This window comes from Vulpes lagopus, chromosome 24 (genome assembly GCF_018345385.1).
Source record: "Vulpes lagopus strain Blue_001 chromosome 24, ASM1834538v1, whole genome shotgun sequence".
In the NCBI taxonomy this organism is placed as follows: domain Eukaryota; kingdom Metazoa; phylum Chordata; class Mammalia; order Carnivora; family Canidae; genus Vulpes; species Vulpes lagopus.
Genome location: NC_054847.1, coordinates 21,916,351 through 21,936,904, shown reverse-complemented (window position 1 = coordinate 21,936,904; position 20,554 = coordinate 21,916,351). Strand labels below are relative to the sequence as shown.

Genomic DNA, 20,554 nt, shown 5'->3' with positions numbered 1-20,554 from the left:
CAGAAGGCCCCAGGAGAGTGTGAGTGAGCAGTAGAGGGACCTCAGACGTACTGGCAAGGGGAGATGGCCCTCTAAATGTCGAGCTCTTGTGGAATGCTGAAGTTTTCACTTATTCAGTTGTGGCTCAACTAGGCAAATACTTTGTTAAGAACTATAGGCTGGAATATAAAAAATAGTCACCCCCACCCCCCACCCACCTCCCTTTCTACCACCCCTTGTTCATTTCCCAGAGTTAGGGGTCTCTCATGTTCTGTCTCCCTCTCTGATATTTCCCACTCATTTTTTCTCCTTTCTCCTTTATTCCCTTTCACTATTATTTATATTCCCCAAATGAATGAGACCATAGAATGTTTGTTCTTCTCCGATTGACTTACTTCACTCAGCATAATACCCTCCAGTTCCATCCACTTCGAAGCAAATGGTGGGTATTTGTCGTTTCTAATGGCTGAGGAATATTCCATTGTATACATAGACCACAGCTTCTTTATCCATTCATCTTTCGATGGACACCGAGGCTCCTTCCACAGTTTGGCTATTGTGGACATTGCTGCTATAAACATTGGGGTGCAGGTGTCCCGGAGTTTCACTGCATCTGTATCTTTGGGGTCAATCCCCAACAGTGCAATTGCTGGGTCGTAGGGCAGATCTATTTTTAACTCTTTGAGGAACCTCCGCACAGTTTTCCAGAGTGGCTGCACCAGTTCACATTCCCACCAACAGTGTAAGAGGGTTCCCTTTTCTCCGCATCCTCTCCAACATTTGTTGTTTCCTGCCTTGTTAATTTTCCCCATTCTCACTGGTGTGAGGTGGTATCTCATTGTGGTTTTGATTTGTATTTCCCTGATGGCCAGTGATGCGGACCATTTTCTCATGTGCGTGTTGGCCATGTCTATGTCTTCCTCTGTGAGATTTCTGTTCATGTCTTTTACCCATTTCCTGATTGGATTGTTTATTTCTTTGCTGTTGAGTTTAGTAAGTTCTTTATAGATCTTCGATACTAGGCCTTTATCTGATAGGTCATTTACAAATACCTTCTTCCATTCTGTAGGTTGTCTTTTAGTTAAATTGACCACAATAAGCAAGCAAGTAGCTCTGGATCAGAGTTTAAGAAATAAAGAATAGCACTTTTTTTTTTTCTTTCATACCCAAGTTTACCACCAGGGTTGTAACTATTTAAATATCTATACATGTCACTTATTTTTTTAAAATAAATTTATTTTTTATTTGTGTTCAATCTACCAACATACAGAATAACACCCAGTGCTCATCCCGTCAAGTGCCTCCCTCAGTACCTGTCACCCATTCCCCCCACCCCCCACCCTCCTCCCCTTCCACCACCCCTAGTCCGTTTCCCAGAGTTAGGAGTCTTCATGTTCTGTCTCCCTTTCTGATATACATGTCACTTATTAAAGTGGAAGAAATAAAACCCAAATTCTAGTTCGGCTGCTCACATCATTACAGCCAGCCCTGTAGGTATGATAATTTTCACAAACATGAGAATGTGGTAAGGGATACAAAACCCATTATTGTGTCACTGTCAAATATTTTAATTTAGAGGTTTGTTTGTTTGTTTTTATTTCGATGCACAGGAGTTTACAACAAACATTGGCTACGAACGAAACGACAATCACAAAAACCCCACTATAACTGAGAGATAATTGTGTTGTACTAAACTATAAGAAAGCCCAGCATATACCTTAGAACAGAGATGATGTTAACAAAAGAGAAAAAGAAAGAAAGAAGGTAATCTAGCAATTAGAACAAAGCAGCATGGAGCTAAGAGGTAAAAATTTGATTGGCTGAAGATCATGCCTAACACTTTGAAAATTAATACCCCGGAGTGTTATTTTTTATTATGCCTTGAAATGCTGCTTCTTTAAATCTCAAAACTATATAAACAAAAAATTCCCTTTTCAACTGCTGCAAGTAGCTGATAAGAATGGAATGTCTCTTCCAACATGGGGTAGGCCGTCTTGCTTTAGTAGAAATGTAAATTTCTACTTTGTGTAAATTGAATCATAATTTGTTGTATTGTGTTAAAATACAAGTAACATAAAAATTATCACTTTGAAGTGTACAATTCAGTGACATCAAATACATTTGTGATGTTGTATGTCCAACATCCTTATCAGGTTCTGCAACTTTTTCACCACTGCAAAGGGAAACCTCATGCTCCTTAAGTAATTATTCCTCATTCTCTTGCCTCCAGCTCATGGCAACTATGCACCTACTTCCTGTCCTTATGGGCTTATCTGTTCAGGATATTTCAGATAAATTGAATCTTGCAATATATTTGCCTTTGTGTCTGGCTTCTTTTACTTAGCATAATGTTTTTAATGTTCACCTATGTGGTAGTATAAATCAATACTCCATTCTTTTTTTTTTTTTTGGCTGAATAATATTGCATTGTGTGACTATACACATTTTGTTTATCATTCATCCATTGACCAATATTTGGATTATTTCCATCCTATGGTTATTGTGAATAGAGCCATTATGAATATTTGTGTACCAGTTTTTCTTTGAGTACCTGTTTAGAATTCTCTTGAATAAAACCTAGGAGGAGAATTGCTTACTAATATGATTATTCTATGTTCAGTGTATTCAGAAACTGCTAAACTGTGTTCTACATTTTACATTCCTACCAGCAATGCATAAGGATTCTAATTTCTCCATATTTTTACCAATATTTTATTTTTTTATCATGATCATCTAACTGGATGTAAAGTGTTATCTCAATGTGGTTTTGCATCATCTTAGTAACTAATGAGGCTGAAAATCTTTTAATGTGCTTATTATCATATTTCCTTGGGACAAGTGTTTATTTAAGTCCTTTGCCTGTATTTTCAGTTGCAACATTTGTATTTTTGTTCTTACATCATTCAAATTTTATACAATGACAGTAAATTTGAAATCATCTTGACAAACACTCCAGTATTTTTAGTGGAAACCCCACATGCTAGCCAAGAACAGGTCACTCCAAACTCAGGTCTTTTAAGACAAGATAAACAGGGGGCCAAGAAATGGGAGCTATTGAGACACCACGACTCTGTATCTACACACTAAATGGAGAAAGAGTACTTCCCAGTTCAAGTCCCTTACCACAGAAGACTGACAAATCCTGGTTCTCTGCTCACAATCCCCTCAAGTCTAAATGTGATCTGTATGTCATGAAAAAAACCTCCTGCCTTCAGCAGCTGGTGGCAGGGAGGAGCATGGTTCCTTCCACACAGGAGCCATGGGAGCTCTAGTCTTGTAAATGAGGAAACCAAGGCAATGGCAAGTTATAGGACATGATCTAAATTCCCCCAGTTATTACTGAATCTGGGACTCAGAGGCAGTGTCCTGTTCCCTATGCCTTCATGCCTTCCCTAGCTACATCATAAAACTAACAAAGATTTTTAAGATAGCTGACTGAGATTAGTAGGATACTTTTGAAAGAATGATGACTACTTGAGGCAATCTTAAAAACTTGAGAATTACACACATTATTTCAACTTAGAAAACAAATTTCAGGTTTAATTAAGGAATTAAAGGAATACATACAAAACATAACATCCAGATCCATCAAATATATAAAATACATAGTTTGAGTACCATTTTGGGATGTAGATAAAAGCCAAAGAAAATGCAAATCATGAATTGATTTTAATGAATGCAACCTAAATATAGTTTAAAATGTCTAACAACATAAAATAAACGGAGAGATCAATTTATGCTATAACATATGTAATATGAAATATTAAAAATTAGTTCATTCTTGTGACCTGTAATACACTCTCAAGCCTTTTTGGTTAGGTTTTTTTTTTTTTTTTATTTTAATTAGTGATAAGGCATGAAAGAAAGACACAAAATAAATGAAAAGCTTAAATTTGCAGTTTAAAAATGGTTGATCATTCTCCAGGGACTAGACTTCTTTTGGCAAGATATTAAGTAGAGTGCAGGGAGGCCAGGCCTGTCCTGTTCAGGGCTCTAAAGCCAACTTCGCAGTTCTGTATCAATCAGAGTGTGTAGGGAACATCAGAAACCAGAGGCCAAAGGTCTAAAGCCACCGAGATGGGAGATAAAAGATGGAGCTAATCAGATGCTTAGATGGTTCTGGGACCAAAGCATGAATTTAGGATAAAAGCACACAGCTATTTCAGACACAGCAAATAGAACAGAGCATGGCCTTCAGGCTGGGGAGAGGATGCACAAGCCCAAAATTTCTCAGAGGTCAGGGATTATAGACGAAGGACCGTTGATAAAAATATGGACAGAAGTAAATTGCCTTAGTGCTTTGTGACCTGAGAAGTATATTTGCCCTGCTATTCTTTCCTGTGTAAGAGAGGACATCCTTTATCTCAGCCACCAAAAAGCATTCTAACATTTTCTCCTGGAATCTCCATTCAATTTTTTTCCCATTCATTTTTTCTTTTTTTTTGTGACTGTGACATAACGAACATTTGTTGTTCCATTTATTTTAGAAAGTCTTTAATGATTATCGAGCCATTATTCTTCTGAGTCTTTTTAAAGATTTTATTTATTTATTTATTTTAGAAAGAAAGAGTGTGTGCACGCTATTGCATATGTGAGTAGGGGGAGGGGCAGAGGGAGTGAGAATTTCAAGCAGGCTTTATGCCCCACCTGTGGCTCAATCTCATGACCCTGAGATCATAACCAGACCCCAAATCAACAAGTTGGAGATTCAACTGACTGAGCGACTGAGGCGCCCCTATTTTGTACTTTTTAATAACATGAACGGTTAAGTGGAATTTGGAGACTATCTGGGGACTATTCCAACATTCCTAATAGGCTTCTCCCCCTTCCCTTTGGTAGAGAGGGACATAGTGGAGCAGCAAGAGAAGCTATTGAGATGGCTACACATGAACTGGAATGCATTGGGAATCACATTTCTTTTTTTTTTTTTTTAAGATTTTATTTATTTATTCATGAGAGACACACGCACATAGAGAGAGGGGGGGGGCAGAGACACAGGCAGAGGGAGAAGCAGGCTCCATGCAGGGAGCCCAATGTGGGACTCGATCCCAGGTACCCAGGACCAGGCCCTGGACTGAAGGCAGCGCTAAACCGCTGAGCCACCCGGGCTGCCCATATTTCCTAAGATTAGATAGGTAATTTGCCTTGAAGACAAGGGAGTAAACTATGTAGGAACTCAATTTTCCATTGGACTCTTATAAATTTCTCCCTATAGATAATGCAGACCATTAGTTTTAAACAATAGGCTATACTTCCTAAATAAAATATGTTTTCATTTGATATCTGGCAAACTGAAAGCAAAGCCATGCAGCTGGTTGCAGAAATTAAAATATGGACACAATTATTTTGCTATAGAGAGCGATATAATTCATTCATATTTTTCTATGCCACCTTCTCAGGCATTTTGCTTTTAATTTTTAGTTTTAAGTAGTTGTCTTATGTCCAATTTATAGAGCCAACTCTAATTCACAGATATTATTATGTAAACCTCCCTGCCTCTTCTCCATTTGCCAGCTAAAATATAGTGCAAGGGAGAGGTATATGGAATATGCAATGCTGGGAGGAAGGTTTGTAGGATGTGGCAATCTTTGATCCTCAGAAAATGATGTCACAGATATAGCATACAATACGTAAAATCTTTATATATTCCTTGGTAGAGAGAAACACAATCTATTCAGATATCCAGCTTTCAAACATGATCCTTGTGCTAGCTCAGAGGTAAATCCTGATTTATCTAACGTTCCCACACTGCCCATTAGGAATTTCTGTTATGACAGAAATATTCCATTTCTACACTGCCCAGTATAGTAGCCATTAACCTCATGGGGCTATTAAGTTTTTGAAATGTGGCCAGTAAGAAAGCAAAATGGAGTTTTATATTTTATTTAATTTTAATACTATTAATTCATTAACTTAAAAAACTCTTCATTTAATTTTAATAGACACATGTGGCTACCAGCTATTGTATTGGGCAACCCAGCATAACTAATTATGATAATCCCATTGCCATTGCCAATAACTAGATTGACATAAACTATATGACAAAACGTTTGCCAACAGATGGGAAGAGAATGTTGTTGGCAAATGAAATTGTTACTTCCCCCATTAGACAATGCCTTCTAGCATTGTTGCATAAAACTCTGACACTAAACTTATCACACCATGAATTGTAACACCATGGCCGAGCAAGGATGCTTCCACATTGCTGTGAGACTTTCTGTAAATGAGATAATGAATTTTTCATATAGCGTAAGCCATTTTGATTTGTGTGTCTTGTTATTTGCAGAGGAAGCACCATCACTCACATGAAGTGTCTTCTAGATTATATAATGAAATTTTAGAGGAAGTATTTTTTTAATCTTTTAAATTAGAATGGGCTATTGTTTGAACTTTAATAAAGATAATTTTTGTATATAGTATATATATTTGGTATGATAAGGGTAGAGTACTTATGTAGTCACCAAAATAATAGTGAGGATCAGACTTGTGAATGTTTCATATTTGTTGTCTAAATTGAAATTCATCTTCAAATCTTATGAAAAGATAATACAAGTGAAACATATATGCTATTTTGAGGGCAAATAAATTAAAATTAGAAGATGCTAATGAGGTAAGACAGCTCATAAGTTGTAGGGATATATCTTAATTTTGGGTCTTTTTTTATTTTTCCCAACAAAATATTTCTTTTTAATTTAGATTGCTTGTCTCTGTCATTATCCTTTTTGTTAGTGGATTCCAAGGAGAAAATAAAACTGACCTTTTAGATATTTATATGTGTAACAGTCTAGTTGTTTTTGTTTCTAATGTATCTCTAGCCATATCAAAAGCAGTGCATTTTTGAGTCATGTAGGACAGAAAATGCCACATTCAAAAGAAGAATAATCTGCTTTAATTATATTAAATATAATTCAGAAAAAAGTAATTTAAGTTGGTTTTCAGAAAATCTATAGAATAAAGTATGTAAACATATGAAGTTACATGCACTGAGTCACTCACAAAATTTTGCGGGTAAGAAATTGAAAAGACCTATTCAAACCATAGGTCTTAAAATATCTGCTATTAGTTGCAAATGTTTAGGTAAAATTTAGAAAATGTGCTTAATGATGGGAACAACACGTTTTGCTTTCATATCTTCTTGCATTCAGAGCAAGAACTATTTCCCTTTGCTTTCCAGGAGGAAAGAAAACAACTTTTTAACAATAACAGAGGCTCCCTAGTTTAGGCATTTTGTTCTTAGGCCCTAAAATAGCTTGATGAGGCCGACTTTGCATCTTCTTTTCTAAAGGCATTTAAGTAAAAATTTGATCACTTTTTGTCTGCAAAGTGTTTTCATGTGAACCCCTACATGAGGATAACACAACAGATTAATAATAATAATAATAATAATAATAATAATAATAATAAACTACTCAAAGTTCTTCCAAGCTTTATAACTTTTTAAAGTAATCACTGCGCCCAACGTGGGGCTCGAACTCACAACCTCGAGATCAATAGTTGCATGCTCCACTAGCTGGAGCCAGCCAGCCAGGTGCTCTTCAAGTTTTATGATTTTATCATTTAACTGTATCATTATGAATGTAATGATCAACATATTCATATGATGGTGGAATTAAATATTTTAACCCTTCTGGTTTGCCACTAAGAAGCTTTACTAATAAATGTTCATAAATAATGTTCATAAAACATAATTCCAAAATGCAAATGTGATAATGACCCATGTGAGGGTGGATGGAAGAAGAACTGTTATTATTAAGAAACATATTGCTAGATATCAGGAAGATACAGGAACGCCTAACAAACATCTGTAAAAATAAAAAGTAATTATAATAATTACCAAAATTTTTCTGCCAAAATACTATATGTATGTATATTTATACTACAAGGGTGAAAATGGTATAATAGAAGACATCCATTAAGCCTTTATTTTGTGTTAGACACCAAACTTAAGTTTTTTTTTTTTTTTTTTTTTTAATGTGCTGGGTACCAAACTAAGGTCTTTAGTAATCTTATTAAATCCTTATAGCAATCTGATGTGGTAGGTTCTAATCTTATTCCTATTTTACAAGTAAATAAGCTGAAGGTTAGAGCCAAACAACTCATTTACTAACATAATAGTGGAAAAGTTGAAGTGAGTATTGGGCTGGCTTTATTTGTTTTCATTCTCTTGAACATCGTCAACCTGGTCTGCCATTGCCGAGTATTAGAAAACCATGATTTTCATTTTTTCTTTCATTTTGCTAATCATACATATTGGAAAAGTAAGTCGGGACCCTGTGTAGAAAATAAAGGAATATTAGGGGGTGACATGGAGGGAGTAGTTGAAATATTAAAATAGATTTGAAGATTCCAAGATCAGTGGGAAATTTTGTTCCCCTTCCCATTCACAGTCAAGAGAAAATGGCCTTGGTAGGCACACATGGCTGATAGGACCAAAGATAACTTCCCAAAGATTTCTGTGCTCTAGATTGGCATGCAAGCTGGGATATCATTTCTGTGTCCTAAAACATGGCACATAACTCATGAAAGAATGGGTGAAATTGGACAAGTGAAGGAGTATTTTAGCCAACACACTCTATCTACTCCAGTTGACTTCTCATCTAATCAATGTTTTGGTACCATGTAAGCCTCCATCATTTAGAATTTAGACAAGCTCATAGGGAGAAAAAAACCCAAGACTACCTACATTTCAGAATCTGCTTTCCTAAAGCTTAAATTATTAATTTTCATAAAACAACAATTTTATTTTTGCACTGAGTTGTGGGTTCCCTAATAACTAATTATTCAACTAATGTAATGTCTCAAACTTGTAAGTTAATTCATAATTTCTACAACATAATGACCGTGTATGTCTGATACTTGGATACTGGCAGTCAATGTATGTATCATTTCTGGATTTGAGACTTAACATGTGATGGTTAATGTAAGTATACAGCTTGAAATGACTGAGTCAGAATCGTGATATTTTGGTTATGACATACAATAATGTATGATTACATCGTTTACCACCCAGTATAAGCTCCATAAAAGTAATGAAAATGACTGTATCCTGAGTACTTAAGAATGTCCCTGGCTCTCAATTAATATTGAGTGAATCAATGCAATATATATATATATATATATATATATATATATATATATATATATGCATATGGCAAAGATCTGGTCCAATAAGGAAAAAAAATGTAATGGTATAAACCAAGTTTTCCTTTCCTTCTTATTTTACTTTCCTCTTGAAGTGCCCTTAGGGCTCAAAGAACTCACTCTGAATCTTTGTTTAGGTAAAAGAGCGTGCTTGACTCATCTAGAATTTTGCTGGATGAAATGGACAAATAAATTAATTTCAGTGTGGTTAATAAGTAGGTTTACATATTATAATTCTCTAGCGATTTCTGAAGATGGTTCCTAACAAAGCAATGTCTTTAATATATGAAAAATATGAGTAGTGACAAAAATAATTGGGGCCAAAAAGACTTTCAAGAGACCTTACAATCACTGCATATGGCAGTGCCCCACAATCAGACACTTGGCTCAAACTAATAAAATAAAACATACATAAACTATTCTTATTGACATTTCAGCTAACGGTCATGGTCTGTTAACCAAAGTCCACTGACAAATTGTTTCTCCAATAACTCCTGAGGTTCGTAGACAGGATTGTCCAAACATACCTCTTGCATTTCCCAAACTTTTTCAGTCTGCTTTTCACTGAGGAACAGATGAGATTATTTGTAGATAGGAAAGACTTCCTAACCGGCTTTCATTTCTATTAATGTAGGTCCACATTTTAGTAATTAAAATATTGGGCAAAGAATTGATAATATTTCAAATTTGGAAAAGATTTATGGAAAATATGTCTTTCATGTTATCCAGAAGTTGCACAATTATATATCTTGCTTTATTTTAAGATGTAAGCATTTAACCCAAGGAGCCTGCATCTACTGGTATGAATTAAACCTACACCGAAAGGTATATAAAAGTGGCAGAATAGAAATGAATATAGACAAAGAAAAACCCTTCAAGTTTCTCACTATAACAAAATATCTCCACTGTGATCCAGAACAAAAGGATAGCTGTTTCAAGTGCCAAATAGGGAAAAAGTTCAAAAGAGTAAGCGTAATTATTTAATAGAGTTCTGTCGGTGACATTGATTAAATCTGTCTCCCCAATAAAATCATTGTGACATCTCATAACTATAAAGGATGGGGCTCCTGTTTTAAGCAGTTATACTTACAACAGGTAAATTACTTTTCAAGCTGTCTTCACATTTGCTTCCAAATCCAGTGCGGACAGAACAGAAGGAAATGGGGCTATAATACCATCTCAGTGATTTACGGTGAGCATAAGAAAAGGCACTACTCCCTGAAAGTTTATACACTCACAGATAAAGGGGTTGCATGACCAGGGTGATATACATCTGGCCCTGCCCAGAAGTTGAGTGACGCAGTACATCATGATTCTGGGTGTCACCAAATGAATGAATTGGCAGCTAGAATTAATACTGTGCCTTTGAGCAGAGATTTGAAGGGAAAGGGGAAGAGCAAACATACTGGTCCTATTCTTATCAAATTGATGCATAAATGCTGGATTTGGGTATCTTAACTCAGGACCCAAAAGCAACTATGGATGAGCTTCAGGAAATTTATGAACACCTTGAAATTAAGTATGCGCCATTTTATATGCATTTTACAGGGGAAGAAGATCTGTATATTTCACTGGGTTCTCTGTATAGGCTACAGTCACAAACACAAGAAAAAGATTAAGCATCACTCTTTGTAAATAACTTGAAAATTAGAGAAAGGAAGATTTGCATGCTTTAAATTTGTTGTAAACTATTAATTAAAAAAATCTACCACAACTTCTGACGCTCATGTTCCAACATTTTTTTCCTCCAAGCATATTCCCTATTCCACTTAAGAAATTGTTGAGTCTGAAAAACAATTAAATAAGTACAATTGCACTCTTCCCTGCCTTTAGCTCCAGACTCCATCTCAGCACAGCTTGCCTTCCTCAGGCTCTCCATCCCAGGGCTATCGATCCCATGTAAGTTCCACTGTGTCTTGTGTCCTCCTGACCTCCTCACCTTTGCAGACGCAGCTTTTTCTGCCTGAAATATTACCTCCACCTCCAGTCTCCAACTGATTAACCCTACTTGTCCTCTAGGATTTCTCTCTGGTGACCTTTGATCAGGACCCTGGGCAAATATCTCTGTCAATGCACATATCAAGCTGCATTGAAATAATGTGCTTTCACAGTTTCTTTTTTCCATTACTAAATTGCAGTGTTCCTTGAAATCATTTAGAAATTCATTCACTTCAGTGAGCTCACAACATCACACAGCATCTGGTACATAGAGTAAATAGTCTTTACTGAATATACATGGTTTAGAAAAAAATGAGTTGTAGTGACCAAAAAGGTTTAAAGAGTTTTCCTTTTTAGAATGCATATATTTTTAAACAAAAGAAAATTATAAGCTAAAGGAATGTATGGAATTGATTTCATGCAGAAAGAAACAACGTAGAAAGATATCAGGCAATAAGGGAATCTTCCTGAAGCCACTGAGTGATTAAATTCCTGTCACATAGTTGACACCTTGAGGCCCACTGTCTCTTGAATCATTAATCACATGGTCCAGTTGAAAGTACCTTACAATTCACAATTGTTGTAAACAACACATATTGAAGTTCATAAGGAAGAGATGGAATTCATATTTTGTCAGATAGCTAACCTAGCAATATTTTATTTTCAAATTTGAACTTAGCCAAAGTCCACCTACTTACTCTCCTAATTGTTTTCTTAAGAGCAGTGATTTTCCACTGGTTGTGCAGTAGACACAGTGATACACCAACCATATGTCTCTTCGGAACTGGAGGATTTATTATACACTTACTGATTGTGCTGCTGCTTCATAGCTTCCAACTCTGACATGTAACTCTGCTTGCTGCAGGGAGCCTGCTCACCCAAGTCTCACTCTGTCTCTGAGAGCAGTCTATATTCAATGAGTGGTTCATGGGGAACTAAAGGCTCTACCACTCCTTATGTCAAGACCACTCAAGGACTATTGCAGTTTCAGAGATTCTTGTGGGATTGAGTGACCTCTTCTGAGACTCTCTGGTAGCTGATCTTTTCCCTTTGCCCAAAGATGCTCCTTTGCTTCCCCTCTCACCATTCCTTAACCCAACAGGTGCTAATTCTGAGTGTGTTTCCCAACAAACTCTGGCTCTTGTGTCAAGAATAGACTCTAATGGACAAAAATACAAATATAGGAATTAGCTTGGAGACTATTGTAGTCCTGGGAATCAATCTTGATCATAGGGGGTGCAAAATATTTGGATTTGGAATATATTTTGAAGTTAGAGACAACAAATTTCCTGACATGTTAGGTATACGTTGTAAGAGAAAAATGGGGACTCAAGGATGACTCAACTTATGATGGCATAGTACTGAAAAAAATAGTGGGGCATGGCCTATATTTGGGGCAGGTACAGGGAGGGGTAATTGAGAATCCATTCTGAAGCATGTTCAGTTTGAAATGTCAGCTAGACATCCAGTAGAGATGTCAAATAAACAATGAGATTTACGGGTCTGCAATCTGATGGAGCACTATGTGTGGGAGATGCAACTTTAGAAGTTTTCATATACTAATTTTTAAAGCCATGAGACTAGATGTGACCTCCAACAGGATGAACAACAAAAAAAGAGAAAACCAAAGTCTGAGACTGGAAATGCTCTAATTTAGAGACTAAAGAGAAGAGAAGGAACCTGCAAAGGAGATGAAGATGGAATGATCATTGAGGTAGGATAAATCCCAGAAATAGTAAAGACTTGGAAGAAATGTGGGGAAGTATGAAAAAGAGAAGGGTATAGTGAACTACTTAAAAGGCTACCTATAGGTCAAGTAAATTGGCTTTAATTACTTTGGTAGTGATCTTGATGATAACATTTTTAACAGGTGATGAGAAAGAAAACTGGATGAAGTAAGAACATGTGAGGAAGGGGGGAAAAAAAAAACATCTGTTTTAGGCATTTTACTCCAAAGGGGGGGCAGAGTAAGAGTAGTTGGCAGAGAAAATGGAAACTGAAAAACTTTTTCTCTTAAGAAGTAACAGTATACGGGTATGTTGATGGGAATGTCCAGTAGAGAGTGAAAAAGTGATGATATAAGACAAAGAAGGAATTATATCTTGAGCAATGAGCTTGGGCTAAGCAAGAGACAGTAGGGTCTCTATACAAATGAAAGCAGTAGCATGAGATGTAAGCATGAGAATATTGTAAAGATAATAAATATTGTAATATGTTGGAAAAAAGCCAATATAAAGTGTTACTTATGGTGATGGGCTTACAAATTATCGGTTGAAGTGGTTTCTATAATTTTGTTAGCCAGAAAAAAATACAACCTATTCAGGTAAGCCTGCTGATATTTTAAAGCATAAAGTAAAGACTTTTAAAGATTGAATATTTGAAACCTTTTGTCAGTATTATAATTTTAACAGTCAAATGATAACCTATTTTCTTAATATGCAATAGGTCCAAAACCAAATATTATATGCGTCATTAGAAATATAACTGTGGGGTCTCCTAGGTGGCTCAGTTGGTTAAGCATCTGCCTTCAACTCAGGTCATGATCCCAGGGTCCTGGGATAGAGTCCCACATTGGGGGTCCCTGCTCAGTGGGGAGTCTGCTTCTCTCTCTCCCTCTGCCTGCCACTCTCCCTGCTCATGCTTTCTCTCTCACTGTCAAAAAAATAAATAAAATCTTAAAAAAAAAAAAAAAAGAAATACAGCTGTGACAAAAGTGTGTTTTTTCCTATATATTAATATAGGGCAAACACTTCAAAGCACATGTTAATGGCGAAAAAGCTGGAAAATATGCTTAGGAAAAATAAATATTGTTAAGGATATTTAAAATTAATAATCAAAAACAAAACACCAAAATGTTTTGTTTAAAGCTAGGCTTTAATCATATATTACACAAAAGTAGTCAAATTACTGTTATTTCCAAGGGCATTTGGGAGGTAATATATTGCCAAGAATGGAAATTTAATATCAAAACAGATTAGAAAAGGTAGTTAGCATTGTCCATATATCCTGATTTGACTAATTAGTTTTATGTAATCCATTAAATCATCAGCCAGATTTACAGTAGCAAATCTGGTAGCATTGGATCATACTACTTAAAAATAGGAGCATCTGGCAACAATTAACCTAAGAGGAAATTTCCTTTTCCATTTTTATTATTATCACATAAGTTTAAACTCCATTTATGCTATCATTTATGTTTTTTCAGAGACAGGCTACTTGTAAACACATCCTTTTCTTCTAACTCCTGCTCATCTTTTAAAAATTTTTATTTCAGTTATGATCTTTGCCCCATTTCCTCTTTGGGTTAAATTTTCTCCATTATGGGTTTGCTGGAAAAAAAAAAATCTCAACTACTATCATTTGCACCAGAGGTGAATTACTACGATTAAGTGAAGGGATATTTGTTGCAGTATAAATGCCCTATTTGTTAGACAAAGCAATCTAGTCGTCCCAAGATCTTCTGTTACCACAGAGAAGCTGGAGCTCTGAGAATAGAAATCTGGAGCTAATGCTTTACAGGTGACTTAAAATTTGCAGTTGGTCTTGACCCTTGCAATGTCAATCCATTTCCTTGTATAGATCAACTCCAATCAATCTGTTTGTGTGAGTTTCTGTAAGAATAACTTCCCTTTAAACTGCCTCCCAGTCATTTACTCTTTGTCAAGCAGGTGGTACAATTGTTTCCGTAATTGCTAGTAAGCAAGGAAGAGTGGTCAACATTACGGTAAACTGAGATGTCTAAAGTCTGAGAACTTTTGCTTCCTATGAGGTCTTGGTGAGTAGCAGTTACACTTATCACTGCAGAAACAGAGATGAAGCGATTGATCTATCATCTGTCTATCTATCTATCTATCTATCATCTATCTATCTATCATCTATCATCATCATCATCATCTCCCATTTCTCCCCATATATATGATCCCCCTGCTGAGGTACTTCCTCCAATCCCTTATTTTTAAGAATCCCTGGTTACAAAGGTCCACCATACTAAGCACAAAGAGAAATGGATCCTTGCATTCTGGTCAGGCATTTTTAAAAAGTAAATAAATAAATAATCAAATCTATTTTTTGAGTGTTTGTGTGATAAATATTCAAAACACATCTTTCATGATGAATGAATTTTGTACTAAGTCTTTAAGACATTGATTTGTTTTTGTTTTTGTTTTTAATTCCCTTGGTCATGTTTCTGCTAATTGAGAAGTTTCATTACAATTGAAAAGTCCTTTGAAAATGCCATACTTTTCTTGCTGTTGCTGCGTGGTCAAGCATTGTCAGGTTTCTGGTCTCAGGGCATGGAATCAAGAAAAGAAACAGAGAAGATGGTATTCTATAGGCCCTCTTCTTCATTTTACCTTTTTTTGGTAGACTCCTCATTCAAACTAGAGCTTCTTACTCATTGAATAATCTACATAAGCTATTAATCTTATTTGCTTCTTCAGCATATAGAAAGCAAGAAGATGATGAAGTTAGGTATCTGTAGCTGTTTCTTTTTTTTTTTTTTAATTTTTTTTTTTTTATTTATTTATGATAGTCACGAGAGAGAGGAGGCAGAGACACAGGCAGAGGGAGAAGCAGGCTCCATGCACCGGGAGCCCGACGTGGGATTCGATCCCGGGTCTCCAGGATCGCGCCCTGGGCCAAAGGCAGGCGCCAAACCGCTGCACCACCCAGGGATCCCTCTGTAGCTGTTTCTTAAGCAACAAGGCAAAGTTTAAATTACTTGTTGCCATTAATATTGAAGACAAATATGGGAAATTGAGTTGAAATTGTATCCTTTAGGAGCTGCCTGGGTGGCTCAGTGATTGAGCCTCTGCCTTTGGCTCAGGAAGTGATCCCTGGGGTCCTGGGTTTGAGTCCTGCATTGGTCTCCCCATTGGGAGACCTGCTTCTCCCTCTGCCCATGTCTCTGTCTCTCTCTGTGTCTCTCATGAATAAATAGGTAAAATCTAAAAAAAAAAGAAAGAAATCGTATCCTTTAAATTAAAAAGCCTAGGAAAAATAATTCTATATTTTGCTAAAACATCTCTCCAATACCTATTTAGGCTGATAGCCAGGGCTGTTTTCTTGGTCTCAAAGACTCATGCTAAGCTTTAAAGCCTGTGTGAGTTTGTGGGCATGTGTGTGTGTGTGTGTGTGTGTGTATACATGACTACATCCAGTAACATTTGAAATAAAAACTTCTATCACTCAACCATGCAACTCAAATACAATGTATAATAGAAAATCACCATATGGAAGATTCACACACTGTGGGGTGTAAACATCAAACCCAATGTCTTGAAATATTTAAAGCCATATGTGGTAACAAATGTTTGCATCAGTAATCTGGGTGTAAACTGAATTTTTGGTGCAGTATTTGTATCCCCTGGCTTAATTAACCTGTTTCATTTTTCTCTATATTTGACAATATGAAAATTTACAAGTGCATTTTAATAACTTCTCATCTATTTTCCTATGTTTCCTGTATCTCAGTAACAATTGGAACTCAAATTCTTTGGCAGATCACATTTGTTCCAATTGAAAATAAAAATGTGTTCTGGGATGGGAAAGGCAAGCTGGGCTAGGGACAGAGATGTAGTCAGATGCTTTTGGACTACGGTTCATGAAAACTTCATTCCTTCTGGTGAAAACCCAGCCTGATAAATTGAATCCTGTGACGTGGAAAGTCATGTCATATTATGAATTCTGTTGACAGAATGCTGATGACAAAAAGTTTACAGATTATTTAAGTAGCAGAATGAGAGCTTTTCAGATTATAAATTTATGTTAATATTTTAAATTAAACCTGATTTTATAAAATATATTGTTTCTTCAAAAATTGGAATAGGAAGAATTGCAGAAGAGCAATGCAGCTCTTAAAAAGCCGCAGGCAGCCCAGCAGAGAGCTGTAGGGCAAACACTGCCTATAGAGGAGTATTGTATAGAGCAATTAGCAGGAGGCCCTAATATGCCTATCATGCTCAGTCATTGGCTGGGAGCTGCCTAGGGAGACTGTGCTTTTGACTCAGATATAGTAACCGAACCCAGAGGTATGGTAACTCAAGGCTGTTATCCGACTGAACCCTGTGCAACAGGTTGATTCTTGAAGATATATCTGACTGGTACACATTTATTGCCTCCGCATTAGCAAATACCAGATTTTTAAAATACCACTCATAATAACAACAAACATTAAATAGTGCTAGGTATTAATGTAATAACAACAACAACAAAGTACTGTAAGAATTTAAGGGAAAAAAAGAGTAAAGCTAGGGAAATCATAATAGAATAATTAAATTTAGAAGTATGCGATGATCAGGGATAGCGATAATCCATATAAATAATTACTCTACAAAAAGTAATAATTTACAAATTCAATAAGTTTCCAGTTGATAGCTTAGAAAAATTTATAAAAATATTTATGAAGTATTATATCTTAAAATATCCAAGACATTCGTGAGAAGATTAAAAAAAAATGAGGAGGTTTGTCCTACCAAATATCAAGGCTAATCATAAAGCCATAATAAATAAAAAAGTTAGAGAAAGTAATAGATCTGTCAGATGGTGGGGTCAGTGCTGCGAGAGAACACCCCTGTAGGGAGAAGCCCCAGAAAAGGCTGGCTGGGGCTGCTGAGCCTGCTGCTGGGCCAACAATAAGGGGCCAGCAGGAAAACATATCAAGACTAAGAAACCAGCAGCCCCATCAACTAAAGTGAGTAACTCCAGCCCTAGGAAGACAGGCCTCTAAAAAATGTGGGAAGAATCTAAAGAGTTACTGGTTGATAAAAGTCAGAGCCAGAAAGCGACTAGAGAAAGGTGTACATGGGAAGTTTGCACTGAGTATCCTAAAGCCAGCCCAACCAGACAGCATGCTGGGATGGTGTTCCCAACTGGCAGGACAGGCTGGCAACTTCCTTCCAACCATGAAGCTAGAGGAAGAAGCCTTCTTCTACCATCACAACTGCAAAGAGCCAGGCATCACAGAACTTGTGAAGCTTGTCAAGGAGGCTTACTCAGACATCCCATAGTTTGAGAAAAACAATCCCCATTATGACCCATCCAGCAAAGAAGACAACCTCAAATGGTCCGTGTTGGATGTACAATTTGTTCCCATGATGAAGTGTTTCATTACTCTAGCTGAGCTTAAAACCCATCACTGAGCCCTTAAAAAATATGGCTCTCTTAGAGAAGCAGACCGTAAAAAGGGCTCTTAACTTTAGAGAACAAACTAAAGTTTGCTGGAGGGGAAATGGATGGGGGATGGACTAAAAGGTGATGGGGATTAAGGAGGGCACTTGTGATGAGTACTGGGTATTGTATTTAAACTAACGAATAATGAATCACTAAATTCTACTTCTGACACTGATATTACGCTGTATGTTAACTAACAGGAATTTAAATAAAAAACTGAAACATTAAAGAATATATATTTGTCTCTATTCACTTGCCAGAGACTTTCAATTCAGTCCCTGACCCTAGAAGAATTTGATTTTATTGAACCTGGAAAAAAGGGAACCAAGTTAACTGGAGACACTGTTGCTGGAATGTGTAAGAAGTTAGCTACTCCAAAGAAGTCAAGCTTTTATAAGACAAAAGAAGGTGAAGAGGCTTGCTTGTTATGTTCACCAGAGGTTGTGTACATAGGTGGTTTTCAGGTACTTTTTTCTTTTTTTTTTTTTTTTTCAGGTACTTTTTTCAATAAAATACTAATATGAACAAAAAAGAAGGTAATAGAATTAACTAAGGACTTAAAAAGAAGCCTATCAATCTATCATATTTTAATAAACAATGAAAAGGAAATATAAATAAATATGTAAAGGACAGGTTCATCATTCAGTGTTACAGGACAAGTGATTTCATCAAATGGAGTGTTAGAAAAGAAATGGAGCCATATTTCATGCCATACTTAAAAGTTAAATACAAGTGACATCACCAAGATGATCACATCTTGGCTGTTTCTGACTTTGATCTTTCTCACAAGAGCGATTTAACGTCTACTAAAGAACAAGACACCACTGAAATGATCTTAGAACACAGGGGTGAGGCTGACTCACCCTTACACCTTGAGACCAAGACAGATTGCATTAGAGGGATAAAAGAAGAGGCTACATTTTAACCACATTGCCCTTCCCCCAGACAATGCAGACCATGAAGAGAGAACTCCTCTGAGACTTTAGTTCTTCCAGTAGGAAATGACAACCCAGGGGGAACAACCAGCCTCCGCCAGTATAGGGGTCATTCTATGAGACCCCTACTCTGATCTTGCCCCACAGGGATTACAGAAAATCTGTAGCCCCAAGCAGAGGTTATATTTACATGAGATAAAATAGACTTTAAACTAAAAATGGAAAAAAAGAGACAAAGAAGGCCAAAATATAATGATAGAGAGGTCAATACATCAAGAAGTTATAAGAGTTTTAAATATTTATGTGTCCAGTACTAAAGCACCTAAATACACAAAGCAAAATTAACAGAGCTGAGGGGGGAAATAACCAAAAATACAATAATAGTTGAGAACTTTAGTACCCTGCTCATAACAATGGATAGACCGTCCAGTCAGTGAAAATATAAGGAAACTGTGGATTTGAACAACACTATAGACCAAGGGGATATAACAAACATACACAGCGCATTCTAACCAGCAACAAGCAGAATATACATTCTTCTCAAGTGCCCCAGGAACATTTTCTAGGATAGATATATTAAGCCATAAAATGTGTCTTAGCAAATTCAAAATTGAAATTATACCAAATATCATTTCCGACAACAAGGGTGTAGAAATCTAGAAATTGATAAAAGAGAAAAACTCAAAAATTCATGAACACATAGATATTAAACACCACTCCCCTGAACAACTAATGAATCAAAGAAATTATAGAGAAAATTTAAAAAAGAAGTTTTTTGAGACAAAAATGGAAACACAGCATAACAGAACTTATGCAATATGCATAGCAAAAGCATTTTTTTTAAGATTTTATTTATTTATTCATGAGAGACACAAAGAGAGAGAGAGAGGCACAGGCAGAGGAAGAAGCAGTCTCCATGCAGGGAGCCTGACAAGGGACTCCATCCCAGGTCTCCAGGATCACACCCTAAACTGAAGGTGGCACTAAACCGCTGAGCCACCAGGGCTGCCCAGCAAAAGCAGTTTTTAAGAGAGAAATTCATAGCAATGAACACCTACATTAAGGAGCAAGAAAGATCCCAAATAAACAACCTAACTTTGTGTCTGAAGGAACTAGAAAAAGAAGAACAAATTGAGGCCAAACTTAGCAGAAGATGAGGGTGTTGAAAGGGGAATTGGAGAAAGGTGGTCAAAAATTATACAGTTATACAACAGTAAATACTAGCAATGAAGGTACAACATGATGACTATAGCTATGCTGCTGTATGACACATAGTGAAGTTGTAAGAGAGTAAATATTAACATCACAAGGATTTTTTTTCCCTTTTTTATTTCTTCTTTATTGTAATTAGATGAGAAGATGGATGTTAGCTGAATCATTTTAATAATTTC

At 36.3% G+C, this 20,554-nt stretch overlaps 1 pseudogene; it reads left to right on the top strand.

Annotated features, from left to right (window-relative positions):
- Positions 1-6,156: 6,156 nt before the first annotated feature.
- LOC121482137 lies at positions 6,157-19,153 on the top strand (annotated as a pseudogene).
- The last annotated feature ends 1,401 nt before the right edge of the window (positions 19,154-20,554 follow it).